We start from the raw sequence: 14,773 nt of genomic DNA, 5'->3' as shown, positions 1-14,773 counted from the left end.
GCTTGTTGATTCCGAATGGCAGTGTCCGTTTGTTAAAATCTGTTCTCTGAAGTTGCAATGAACTTCGTCCTTAACTCTTCCAAGCTAGGTTTCTTCTCTTGACTACCTCCTCATTGATAGGGAATAGAATGCATAGGTTGCTGTTGATGCAACCTCTAATATCCTGGTGGACCTTGGTTATTGGAATTTCTCCATCCAAAATTAGGATGATTCCTCCACCCTGGGTTGTATGTACTGCTGTAGGGATTATTCTGCTGCCTACCTACATAATCAACATGCTTAACATTAGAAACATTAGTAGGCATAGAAGATGCAAACATACCTCCCGCATCATAATTGGCGTTGTAATGCGGTCCACCACAGAATTCACATTCGGGCTGAGCTGCTTGGACCGGCATCTAAAGTTGTTCTATCTTTTTAGAAAGTAGCTCTACTTGTGCCACCAAGGCTGCTGTAGGATCTGCCTAAACCCGATATACAGCGAGCTTTGGACCTCTAGCCCATAGAGTTTGCCTCTAATAAGTGTTGGTGGCCATCTCTTCTATCAAATCCTGGGCATGCTCAGGTGTTTTGCTATTGATAGCTCCCCCTGCAGCTACATCTACCATTTATCTAGTGGTCGTATTCATGCCACTATAGAATGTCTACACTTGCATCCAGAGAGGAAGACCATGGTGTGGGCAACACCTTAACAAGTCCTTGAAGCGCTCCCAGGCTTCGTACATCGTTTCTTTTTCACCCTGCACAAAAGAAGATATGTTATTTCGCATTTGAGCAGTCTTAGCAAGAGGAAAATACTTATTCAAAAATTTTTCAGCAAAAGAAGTCTAGGTAGTGATCTTTTTTTATGGCAAGGACTGCAGCCATCTTTTCACTCTATCCCTCAAGGAAAAAGGAAACAGCCTCAACCGTATGGCATCATCGGTTGTTCCATTAATCTTAAAGGTATCACATATCTCTAAGAAGTTGGCGATATGCTCGTTCGGATCTTCGCTCACCAATCCTCCAAATTGCACCGTATTCTGGATCATCTGGATCACATTCGGCTTTACTTCAAAATTATTGGTCGCCACGGGAGGCCTCACTATCCCAGTTTGCATCCCTGCTAAAGAGGGCCTAGCAAACTCGTACATGGTCCTATCACCATCACCTCCATTTGCATTGTGGTTCTCCATTTCACTAGTTCCAAGAACAGGAATCTCTGCTCCAATCTCCTCCTCTACTGTCTGCAAACGCCTCTTTAGCAATCTAAGAGAGCACTCCGGTTCAGGTAAAGGCTCTGTAAGATCAGGATTAGAGCTCCAGGTCATAAACTACTTGAGCACAACAAAGAACAACAACACCAACAAACAAAATAAGAACAAAAACTATACACAGAAAATAAACTATAAAGAAAAAGAGAAATGACTAGACTAACAAATATTAAAATTTCAATTTAGTTCACAAAAAACTGTTCCCCGGTAATGGCGCCAAAAACTTGATAGCGGTAAATCCTAAAGCAAGACTACAACCTAAGGCAGTGTACCTATTAGTGGAGTATAGCTAACGGCGAGTACCAAGTGTCGTATTCCCTAAAGAACGTGTGAACCTAAACCTACTCAATCTTCTCTGTTATCTAATCTTAAAAATGGCATTGAATGCTAAATACGAAATGAACTAAAGCTACTCTAATTGTTATCTAACTATGACTACTAGGGAAGGATTAATTCAAGTTAAGGAATAACCTGATGGGTGCTACTCGTGTTAGCTACAATCTAAGGCAGTGTACCTATCGATGCAGTCTAGCACTAATGGCGAGTATCAAGGTCGTATTCCTCGGGAAAGCGAAAGCCCAGAGTTACTCCTTTGTTCTTTGTTATATTAACCTAAAATGGATGATGAATAAATTCTAAACTAACTATTAACTACGAGCTAAGTTCTAAAGGAGATGCAGGAGTAATTGATAAGTGAAATAATCAAGACGAGAAGACAAACCCAAAGGGAATCTAAACTAGTTGGCAATCAAGCAAAAGATAAAGGACCGGTGAGTCTAATTATGCTACCCATGGACGAATTCTTAATCGAATTCGGTTTCTCTCTCGAGATAACCGAATTCCTAAACCTAATAACCTAAAGTTGGAATCTCTTCCTAACGATTGATTCTTAAATTAGCATTAAGCTTTAATCCGCCTCTATTAAGCTTTGTTAATTCTTAATCCGGCTAGTTAATTATCCTTATCTCTAAGCGATTATTAACCAGTTCTTGCTATTCAAAATTCCAATTGCCAAACGAATTTCTCAATCTCATAAAGCAATCTAAACATCACAATTCATAATGTCTCATGAATAATGCATAATCTTATTAATACTGAAAACAAGAAGAATACAAAACCAACTCAAACAATCCAACAATATAATATCAAGCCAACATAGTAAAGAAATCCCAATGGATTTAATCAATCTAGCTAATCATGTTCATTCTCAAAATATACAAGAATTCAATTACAACAATAAGCAAAGGTAGAGAAAACCCGATTACACCCTTGGATGAGAGTAAACAGCCCCAAATCCTTTTGCTCCAATTGAATCGATTCTTGTTCCTCTTGCTCGATTTGAAAATCAATCAACGAACCTTGCCCAATCTTCGATCCTTCAAGGAAATCTGATTGAAACCTTGATCCAAGTCTCCTTTTCCCTTGGTTTCAGCTCAGAAAACCCTTAGGGACAGAAAAATTAGGGTTTTGGGACGTTCTAACCCTAGCCTCCTCTCTTTCTCTTCTTTTCGTTCTTTTAATTAATACCCCTTGTCGCCTCTAAAACGGCCGTGTTCCTGGCCATGTTATCAACACGGGATGGTGTTCCTGACCGTGTTACTCTCTGTGGCCGTGCTCCCTAAAATCTACTTCTTCTTTGATGTCCAACACGGTCGTGTTTTTCCCCGTGTTGGTAACACGGCCCATGTTTGTGACCGTGTTGATAACACGGCCAGTGTTGAGATCAACACGGCCATGTTCAGCTTCCTCATGCTCGTACTTAGCTCGTTTCGGCAGCTTTGACGTCCAATTCTTTCCTTTTTCATCCTTTGACCTCTTTTGGACCTAATGCACACAAACATATGTATAAGGTGAGTGTTGAGACCAATTCACATCCAAATGTCCATAAAATCAATCTTAGAAACCCCATTTAGATGTGTGTATTTTACGCACATCAAATAACCCCACACTTAGCTCATTGCTTGTCCTCAAGCAATCAAAAGTAAAATAAGGAAAATAAACCACTAAGGAACAATACTTAAACTGACAGACAAGCTAGAGAGCTCCTGCACATATCCTTAACAAGCGTAAGTCAAACAAAAAGAAAAGAAGCAATCAATTCAAGTATCACAACTAAGATGCCAATAATTCACACAATCGTCTCAACAAAATTATTCGGAACCAACTCCTCACCGGATTCACTCTAAATCACTCAAAGTGTTTAAAGGGTAGTGTTTAATTGCTCAATGCATCAACTACTGCCTTACTTACTATATGCTTGCTCTTAAATCCTACTCCTACCACTTATGGAGAGTCAACAACCATGTCAAGAGGTCTTTATAAGGATTGTAATGGGGATTAGGTAGGGGTAGGTAAATTTGGTCAGAGTTGAACCTATGGTGTTCTGCAATGAATTACATGACCTGCACACAAGCCACAAAAATTATAAGGGATAAACAATGAACAGTAGTCCAAGGTGGGAAATAGGAATCAAGTCCAAAAATGTTTGGCTCACTTACTTTCTTTCTTTTCATCACCTTTCCCACTTATTCTTCTATTTCTATATTTTTTTTTCTTTCTTTTTTTTTTCATAAGAGAAGAACATTCACATAATAGAGTGAATTTCTTTTTGGATTGAAGTAAGCTGCTACAAGATTCTAAAGCTATTCCCAAGACAAGAGTTCCCAATATAAACAACTCATGTGCAAAATCATAACCCAAAGCAGAATAAAACTAAGTGGTAATAGAATATGATAAAAGAAATGGTGAAAGAAAGGGTTATCTACAGAATCAATAAATGAATGAAGGCTATTTGGCTAGAATGAAAAACCTAAGTGCCTCTATCATACCAAAGTATTAAACTCTCCTTGTGGCCCTCATAAGCATTACCGAGCAAGTTCTAAAAGTAAAAACAGTAATTGGCACTCTCAACAAGAAATAAATAAAAGCATATAACGTGTATGCTTACAATTTAGGCTCAATTTCTCACAAGTGTGCTTTTTGAGTAGGTTCCAAATAAAAATCATCAAAACAGAATTAAATAGACCAAAGCAACTTAGTGCAAAACTCAAACTAATTATCTTACATTCTTCCGCAAGACTCAACACTATCGGTTTTACCCGATCACATGGACATAAACAGGATTTCAAAAGCAAGTCAACAGTAAGAGCATCGAAACAAAGTGAAAAATTTTCAAAATTTTACAAAAAAATTGCACAAAGAATAAACAAATAACTGAGATGGAATAAATGAAATGCGATATATACACTAGAAAAGGATCTAAATTTCATATACAAAATAATAGAACATGAAAGTAAGTATATATTGATATCACCACCCCACACTTGAAGGACACATTGTCCTCAGTGTACAAAATATATGAAATGAAAAAGGAAAAAGAAACTAATACTGCCCTGATTATGGCTCCGGAGTGAAAAGAGGTGCATCAACAGGTATATCAGGGCGCTGGCTGGTCTGTGGTGGAGGAGTGGCTGCTCTTTGAGGATCGGAAGTAGTGTCACATGCGGAGCTCGGTGGATCGGAAGGAGCGGCCAATAGGAGGCTCGTCAGCCGTGTTGAAGGGTGCTCAGTTGGAGAGGGAGGGCCAGCTGGATCATTCGCTAAAGGGATGTCAAAATGGCTCTGCTCTGGAACCCGGCTCTGTGGATAGGCAGGTGCAAAGTCTGTAGCAAAAATATCATCGAACATATCATTGGCCATAGAGGCCTCTAACCTACCTCCCTGCTTTCAATCAGGGCTTGAAGCATAGCCTCGCTCTCAAACCGAGCCATCATCCCGGCTCAAACTCACCGACGTAAAGGTCCCGTTAAAAGCCTCTTGTCGAATGAAATGCCGCCTCCTCCGCCAACCTCTCGCACTCTAAGCCGCAGCTCTCTAAACTCAATTGGGGAGACTCCTAAAACAGTTGAAGAAGACCCAAAAGGAGCTGAAGTAGACGGTCTGGAGGAAGACTCGGAATATCGGAAGAAGGTGGGACATCCTGTACCATGGGCTCGTGGGGCAGTCGCTCCTCTCCGAAAGGCCGCCAAGAGAGCATTCCTCGGGCCTATACTCCGGTACTAGCGGACCCTGCCTATGAGTCACCATCCCCATACTAACCATCTGGGGAAGTCCCAACGTCTCCATCACCCCCAGCTCTGTCAAATGTGGTATCGCTTCCTCCAAAACTCTTAAGCTCCTAGCCACCGAGTAATGTAAGTCCCAAAATGGGAAAATACCTTCTTTGAGTTGTTGCAGGCACCGACCGTCTCGGCCAATAAGTACCCCATGTCGACAGACCGTGCCGGTGCATGCTTTGTAAAGTATAAACAGTCTGGCCGGGTAACTACACCACCACTATCTCCCCCTGCCGTTGATGGTCCTAGCCAGCAATGCATGCAAGTACCGCAGTCCCTCAAGCAAGTTAGACGCCTTGGACTGGCCGGCATCAGAACCCTCGGTGTCATCGAAATCTCAGCCCACATCTGCAGATATGACACACCAGCGTGTGTATACAATGACTATAAACCTCTCCAAATTGCATCCTCCTCGGTCCACAAGCCTAAGTGTACCCCAAACTGCTATACACTCATCGTGAAAGTCCGCCTTGCTAGTCCGAAACTGATCGCATCCGGTTGTTGGAAGTCCCGCAACCGGCTTTGCAGAAAGAAAGTACGGCAAACTCCATACCAACTCCCTATATGTTGGTTCAACAATGTCAAAGAAATGTTGAAATGGGAGTGTCTCAAGATATCGGCGATCGCAGTCGCAAGTCCGACGGTCTCCGGCCGGGCCTATCCCACGCCCCTTTCCAAATCTTTGTGCCTCATCGATTGATATCTCTGGTCAAAGGTGGGCTGCCCTTGGAAAAGTAGGAATCGATGGTGCTGTGGTGGTCTAATTTGGCTTGAACTAGTCGATGCAGCACCTAACGATCGAGAGGAAGAGGAACCATCAGTCCGCCTCCTTTTGTAAACTCCTGATCCTCGTCTGGTGGACATGGTACCTGAAAAGGAAACTTTTAATACTAAGGATCAACAAAATTCTGGCAGCATAACGGCATAAAATGAACAAACCAAACGATTTAACTCGATAAAATTAAACTGCTCAATGTCCTACAAAGAAAATTTAATCCACAACACTGCCAACTAATGCTAACCAATTAAATTTGCAATTCATCCATATGGAGTTTACTTCGCCATAATCCATCACAAGGCAAACCAACATGCTAATATAAAATAGATACAAACAGAGTCGACTATCTATGACAGAGCCTATTGTTTAGCGACCGACAATAATGATAAAGAGAAAAATAAGGAATTAATCACAATCATAAATAATGGTAGAAAAGAAAAACGGAAAATATGAGCAAGTTAAGTATATAAACTATATTAAAGAAAATAAAAGAAAATTAAGCACAAACACGAATGTAAATGCATGCACCAAATAATAAAATAAGGGAATAAACAAAAAATAAATAAATAAAAAAAAATTGAAACACAAAGAAAATATAAATTCGCACTAATATCAAAATAAAATAATAAAAAATGAAGTTGGAGGGTACTTACTTGACAAACGCAATATCCAAAGCCTTCGAAATGAGAAATAAGATGTGAGAGAGTAAGAGATGGGGGAGAGTAAATTTTTTTTTTTTGGAATGAAGTGGTATATATAGGCAAGTGCGCGGAACACGCCCGTGTTCCACAACATGGGCCGTGTTCATGAACACGGTATGGATATCGGGCCGTGTTAAGCGAATAAAAACGTGCTGACTTACCACTTCTCAGAACACACCCGTGTTAAGGACACGGTCTTTGACACGGGAACGTGTTGTGGACACGGCAGGGCATAAATGCCCGTGTTAGATTCTGTGAACGTGTTCATCTTAGTTTGATTTTCTTCAATCAGAACACGGGCCGTGTTAATGAACACGGTCTTGAACACGCCCGTGTTTATCTCTAGATAATGCAAAAGTTGCGATTCTCAGTACTTTCTCACTCTTTCTCACTTGCAAAACTAATAAATCCTCAACTCATATACTCAACATAAATAAAACTTAACAAAAACCAACTATAAAACCTAATCAACTAAGTTCACAATGCAAGGGTAAAGTATTCAAATTGAAAAATAGAATTTGGGGTGCCTCCCAAAAGCGCTTCTTTTTGATGTGGTGAGTCTTCTTAGCTGGACTCATGGTGAAAAGGAAACGGTGGGGATTGGCGACCATCCATCCTTCTTCCAAGCAAATGGCTTCAAATATCCGCTTAGAGGGATAATCGTCAACTTCCTCTTCCCATACCAAGCAAGTCGCCAGATGATGGGCAAAACTCGCTCCTCATATATTTGCACGTAGTCATGATGCTCTAGGGCCTCTTCCAATTTGAAAGCTAGAGTTTCAACAATTGGAAGGATCGACGGTTGGGCAATCTCTTCAGGAGTGTCGATGGTTTTCTTCAGTCCTTGGCTTGGTTCACTTACTAGGAGAAACTCGAGCTCCTCCAAGACTTCTTCATTGGACAACTCGTGCTCATCTTCCATCATCGAAGGGACTTGTGGAAAATCTACCAACAATTCCTCTAACTGCAACTCAGCATCATCAACTGTACATTCCTGTTGATAGTCTTTTAGAGGAATTATGTTCGCCTCTTCCTTTTCTGGTTCCATCTCTATGTTCAAGAAATCGTCCTGCACATAAGCATCATCGTCAAACATAATAGATAAACCAGAAAAATTCTCACCTGAACGCAAAGTGACGGCTACCAAATGTTTCTCGGATTCGATGCTTTGATAGAGTTCTCGATTGCTCTTCAGCTAGTAACTTGAAGATTAAGTCTACTTGATGCTCTATGTTATTAATCGAGGCTTGTTGATCTTCAAGTATCCTCTCTGTTTGTTGGAATCTATCATCAAGACTTGTAATGAACCTCATCATCAACTCCTCCGACACTCACTCTTCATCTTGAGTTGAAGGTGCAAGAGTAGGCTGCTGATGTAGTTGCTGAGATTCTGGTGGTTCTGGGCCATCTAAGCTCCATCCATAGGGTGAATGAGTACTCCACTCTTGATTATAGGTGCTTCCATATGAGTCACTTGGCCAATTGCCCGTATAATTCACCTGTTCACAGTTATAAGAATGAGGAGTAAAATCACTGCACAATGGACAATCATTACTCAAATGTAAACCACAACAAAATTCATAAAAAACTTGAGATGAAAGGATAGGAGTGGAGAGTTGATCGGTAGCCCTGCAAAACGATTCCACTCGAGCTTCTAAAGATGCATGGGTATCCCAATTTTTAGCACTCTTTTGGTTCCTAATCCCATTTTCCAAAGCGTCATACAAAGATTTTGAGTTTAGCATTGAACCTCCTTATCATTCACTATCTGAATCATAAACTTAAGCTAAATAAATATGTACAAATAAAATAAAATAAATAAACAAAAAAAAATAAAAATCATAAAATAATAAGAAAGAAAAAAAAATGGCTAAATTAACAAATAGCAAATTTCACTATAGTTTTCAAACAATTGCAAACAACGCCAAAACTTGATGGGTGCTACTCGTGTTAGCTACAATCTAAGGCAGTGTACCTATCGATGCGGTCCTAGCACTAATGGCGAGTATCAAGGTCGTATTCCTCGGAAAGCGAAAGCCCAGAGTTACTCCTTTGTTCTTTGTTATATTAACCTAAAATGGATGATGAATAAATTCTAAACTAACTATTAACTACGAGCTAAGTTCTAAGGGAGATGCAGGAGTAATTGATAAGTGAAATAATCAAGACAAGAAGACAAACCCAAAGGGAATCTAAACTAGTTGGCAATCAAGAAAAAGATAAAGGATCGGTGAGTCTAATTATGCTACCCATGGACGAATTCTTAACCGAATTCGGTTTCTCTCTCGAGATAACCGAATTCCTAAACCTAATAACCTAAAGTTGGAATCTCTTCCTAACGATTGATTCTTAAATTAGCATTAAGCTTTAATCCGCCTCTATTAAGCTTTGTTAATTCTTAATCCGGCTAGTTAATTATCCTTATCTCTAAGCGATTATTAACCAGTTCTTGCTATTCAAAATTCCAATTGCCAAACGGATTTCTCAATCTCATAAAGCAATCTAAACATCACAATTCACAACGTCTCATGAATAATGCACAATCTTATTAATACTGAAAACAAGAAGAATACAAAACCAACTCAAACAATCCAACAATATAATATCAAGCCAACATAGTAAAGAAATCCCAATGGATTTAATCAATCTAGCTAATCATGTTCATTCTCAAAATATACAAGAATTCAATTACAACAATAAGCAAAGGTAGAGAAAACCCGATTACACTCTTGGATGAGAGTAAACAGCCCCAAATCCTTTTGCTCCAATTGAATTGATTCTTGTTCCTCTTGCTCGATTTGAAAATCAATCAATGAACCTTGCCCAATCTTCGATCCTTCAAGGAAATCTGATTGAAACCTTGATCCAAGTCTCCTTTTCCCTTGGTTTCAGCTCAGAAAACCCTTAGGGACAGAAAAATTAGGATTTTAGGACGTTCTAACCCTAGCCTCCTCTCTTTCTTTTCTTTTCGTTCTTTTAATTAATACCCCCTGTCGCCTCCAAAATGGCCGTGTTTCTGGCCGTGTTATCAACACGGGATGGTGTTCCTGACCGTGTTACTCTCTGTGGCCGTGCTCCCTAAAATCTACTTCTTCTTTGATGTCCAACACGGCCGTGTTTTTCCCCATGTTGGTAACACGGCCCATGTTTGTGACCGTGTTGATAACACGGCCAGTGTTGAGATCAACACGGCCATGTTCAGCTTCCTCATGCTCGTACTTAGCTCATTTCGGCAGCTTTGACGTCCAATTATTCTCCAATTCTTTCCTTTTTCATCCTTTGACCTCTTTTGGACCTAATGCACACAAACATATGTATAAGGTGAGTGTTGAGACCAATTCACATCCAAATGTCCATAAAATCAATCTTAAAAACCCTATTTAGATGTGTGTATTTTACGCACATCATAACCCCTTGGGAATTCTTGTCTCTAGGGAATGGAAACTAAAGATGGAATTGATTGATTGAATTCAATTTTCATGGGAAAATCTCTACGTAATTAACGCCTTTTTCAAGGACACTAACATCTTAACTTAGATTAATTAGGTTGGAATCTCTTCCTAACTCTAATTATCCAAATTAGCATTATGTACCATTTAACACTATTGAGAGTTGTTAATTCTCAATTCGGTAGAACGAACACCCTATCTCTAGGCGAATTCAATTCTAGGTTGCAAAGAACAATCCAAACCTAAACGTCTTTCTCAAGAACATTCAAATTCCAATAATCATTCAACAAGATATGAAGAAAAAATAATAAGCACTTCCATTGCAAATCAATATTGAAAATCAATACATTCAATTCAAAAGTTAATTACAAAAATCCCTAGATAAAGAACCCCAATGGGTTAACAAGTTTAGCTAATCATGTTCATTATCAAAACCCACAAGAATTTAATTACAACAATGAGTAAGGGTAGAAAAACCCGAATACACCCTTGGATGAGAGTAAACAGGTCCAATTCCTCTTGCCCAATCTTGAATCGATTATTGTTCCTCTTGCTCGAATTGAAACCACTCAACGAACCTCGCCAATCTTCAGTCTTCGAAGAGAATCCAGTTGAAACCTTGGTCCAAGTCTCCTTTTTCCTTAGTTCCAGCTCAGAAAACCCTTAAAAAGAGAAAGAAATGAGTTTGGGACGTCCTAACCCTACTTGGCTCGCGTTTTCCTCTTTTCTTTCTTTTAATTAATTTTTCCAACTGCCGCGAACATGGCCGTGTTGATGCTCGTGTTCCCAACACGGCCTGGTATTGGTGGGCGTGTTGGGAACACGGCCCCGTGCTGATGGCCGTGTTACTCTCTGTGGTCGTGCTCCTTAACGCTTCTTTTTTCTGTTGTCAAATGCACCCAACACGACCCGTTTCTTCAGAATGTGTTGGGAACACGGCCAGTGTTAAAACTAACACGGCCGTGTTCAGCTTCCTCATGCGCAAACTTGACTTGTTTTGGCAACTTTGACGTCTAATTCTGCTCCAATTCTTTTCTTTATCACTCTTTGACTTCTTTTGGACCTAATGCACACAAACAGACGCATAAGGTGAGTGTTCGGACCAATTTACATCCAAATATATATAAAATCAGCCTTAAAAACTCCATTTAGATGTATGTATTTTACGCACATCAGCTGCTCACAATATAGTATTATTGAAGTGATAGAAAAGTTAGGATAGTTGCAAAGAGTGAGAAAGAAAAATAGAATTAGAAGATTTTTAGGGTTGGGAAGTGTCTTTAAAGCTATCTAGATGTTAAAGAGTAATTCTTATACATAAATGGTTCTTAGCTCAACCTCAAGCAATGGAACATGCCTAAAAAACCAAGGACAAACCCTAAGAGCAGGGATGAAACCTATAGGAGTGTTTTCAGATTCATTCAAAAACAATTTATAATAAAAATGGTGTTACTGGACATCTCATAAAGTTCTTAAACTCTTATACATTGTAGGTTACAAAATTGACGTTAATGGTTTAGAACTTCGTTTTGTCCTTTTAACAAATCTTGTTGCTTTTTATTTCCACTCGTATTAAAATATTTTAAGAAACATTGTACTTAAGAATTGAAAATTTTATTTGGCTTCATGATTATTGTCATTAAACAATACTTTGATCATGTTTACTTGTAGATAATTCTTTTTATTTTCATTTTCTAATTTTTAAGGAAAATGAAACTTTTCATTTTCATAAAGATTTTATAAAATTTGTAAAACATATTTATTTGCTTTCATATAAAAATTTATTTTCTATTTAGATAATATTTTTAAGTTTAAAGGGTAATTTTAGAATAAGTAAAGTGAAAACTCCTTGTTTTCATTTGAAAACAAGTGACTTCTTGTATAAAGAAAAATATTGAAAATATAGTAAAGCTTGTTTTAAAAAGTTTAGTTATAACTTTAAAAGCATGAAAAATTGTTTTTTATCTCCATTTTAGCGAAATAGTACAAGTCTATATTTTGTTTTTATTTTAAATTTTTTTTCAAAGATTTTTAAATGAAAACTGACATAGTTTTCTATAAGTAAACACATTCTTAGTGTTTTTAACTATTGAAGTTTAAATCTTTTTATTAATTGCTTTTATTATTTTAATTTTTAATTTTTATAGTTGTTTTAGTTTACACAAATTTTCACAAATATCAATTGGGTTTTCACAAGTTTTACCAAATATCAATTGAGTTATTCATGTGGGATTGATATTGATTCACTGGTTTATACTGTAATTACCTTGTACACTTACAAATAAAAATTTTAGCAATTAATAATCTAGACTTGCGAGAGAAGAATTAAAGATATTTATAACTTGATTCAATGTGGTTTTTAGAAATTCTCAAATTAAATTAAAACACTAAACGTTGGTATTTATGAATCAAAGTAAACTTTTTAATTGAAAAAAAAAAAGATAATTAAATTAAACTGAAAAAAATGTTTTATCTGATTTTTTTAAAATAATTTATATTAAAATTTTCAAATATAGACATGGAAGAAGATGTAATCGCATCCCTATTTCAACTTGAATTTTCAATTAAGAATTCTAGTGTTTCTTAAGATAGTTTATTACTCTAACATTCTAAGTCACCAGTTATCTTTTAGTTACTTTTATTGATCAACTCAGAGTCACAAGCATGGCAATTAAATATCAAATATACTTTTTCAAGACTCAAACTAAATCAAGCTGTCAAATTTAGTTTAGTCTCGTCTGGTTTAACAGTTTGTACTATTATTAATATATCTAGAGCTAATTATTGTTCAGCATGAGATTAGGTCTATTCATACTTATAACAGCTTCTATGGATTATCTTTTGCAAATTTGATTATCTAAATCTAATACCCAATTGATTTAAACGATGCAACAAACACAGTTGATGAATCTCCCAATAGAAGGACTGGCTTAGGATCTCTTGATTTTGTAAACCTAATTAGATTTTAAAATTAAACAATTGCTCCAGTCAGAAATATCTACTAGATTGAAATTTTCCATTCTCATTAATTTGCTTTATTTAATTATCATTAATATTTTTATTTTCTTTTATTATTTGAGACTGGCTCCTCTATATTAAGAACGCAATAAAAATTTGAAATATATAATATGAATAAGTAAATAACACGTATACATGTATGTATACTTTATAATTTGATATCAGATAACTAATAAATATTTAATTATTTAAAATTAATAAATATGTGTCACTCGTTTATTAGTTTAATATATAGGTCGAAATATACATTTAAATTAAATAAGAATTTTTTAAATAGAGAAAGATTGATTTGTGCCTACACCAGGTGTATAAACTGCATTAAATATAAGAATTATATATATATACGTATATTTAATATTTTAATATTAGATGGTTGGCACATTTTTTCAATTGTTTGTAGAGATAATAATATATATAAAAGATTTTTCTAGTTTAACTAAGATTTCGAATTCAAGTCTTGAGTATAGAGCTGCGTCAAAATTCTTAAGATAATATTTTTCCATCTATAAAAATCTCGTCCGATACACTTTAAATTAATTTTAGATATATATATACTAAAAAAGTTAATAAATATGTATTAATCATCTATCAAGTTTAGTTGACATATACACCTAAACCTTGCGTAAATTTCCAAATAAAGGAAAAGGAAAGCATCAATGCTTATTAGAACCAATAAAGTTTCAATAAATGAGAAGAGGATAATGAGGCATGAGCTGCGGTCACAGTTCGCATATAAAAGAAGGACTTAAGCTCTATTATTTAATCAAATCCAGCCAACTGCTCGATCTGTAATGTATCTGAAACGGGCCCTAAGTTGAGTAGAATACAACGCACATGCAGCTACAACTTATAAGGAATAGAAGGGAGAAACCCCACTCCATTAGTCTCATTAAACAGCCACAGCTTTGTTGGATGGGATGGGACCCTAGTCTTAAGTCATTGACATAATTCCTTCAGTAACCAGTCCGTACAGTTATTGCCTTCTCAATAATTGAAATGAACATCACAAGTCACTAACTGATTACTATTTGCCTTTCAGGGTTGCCCCCATAATTCAATCTCGTGTGCTTGTTCTTCTGATCATGTTCTTGATTTTGTAAAGAAAAATGGCAAAGCAATATTACAGTTAGAGCGGAGAGCTCCATTCTTAAAGCGGGTGTTTTATATTTTGAAAGTAAATAATTAACATATATATATATATTTATTAAAAATTAATAAATAATTCTAAATAGTGTATGCTTATTTATTGATTTGATACGTGTAGGTGAAAATAAATATCGAAAATGGACAAAATTTTTCCCTCTTGTGTTTTCGCATAGAAAGAAGTGACAGCTTAAGGCACTAGCCACCAAAAATAGATTCAAAATCACTCTTGGGGCACTTTGGTCATTTGAAGCGAAATTAAATTATTATTCTCTTTGCTCTTATTACAAGTAAAGTTCTTCTATATAAAGCTTAT

The 14,773-nt window shown here is 36.8% G+C and overlaps 1 non-coding gene across 1 annotated transcript; it reads left to right on the top strand.

Annotated features, from left to right (window-relative positions):
• Positions 1-666: 666 nt before the first annotated feature.
• LOC112535674 lies at positions 667-772 on the top strand. The gene has a single exon (XR_003079760.1). It is a non-coding gene; the product is annotated as a small nucleolar RNA R71 (small nucleolar RNA).
• Positions 773-14,773: the final 14,001 nt, after the last annotated feature.

Source organism: Ricinus communis, chromosome 2, assembly GCF_019578655.1.
Source record: "Ricinus communis isolate WT05 ecotype wild-type chromosome 2, ASM1957865v1, whole genome shotgun sequence".
Classification (NCBI taxonomy): domain Eukaryota; kingdom Viridiplantae; phylum Streptophyta; class Magnoliopsida; order Malpighiales; family Euphorbiaceae; genus Ricinus; species Ricinus communis.
This window is presented reverse-complemented; position numbering and strand designations above follow the sequence as displayed.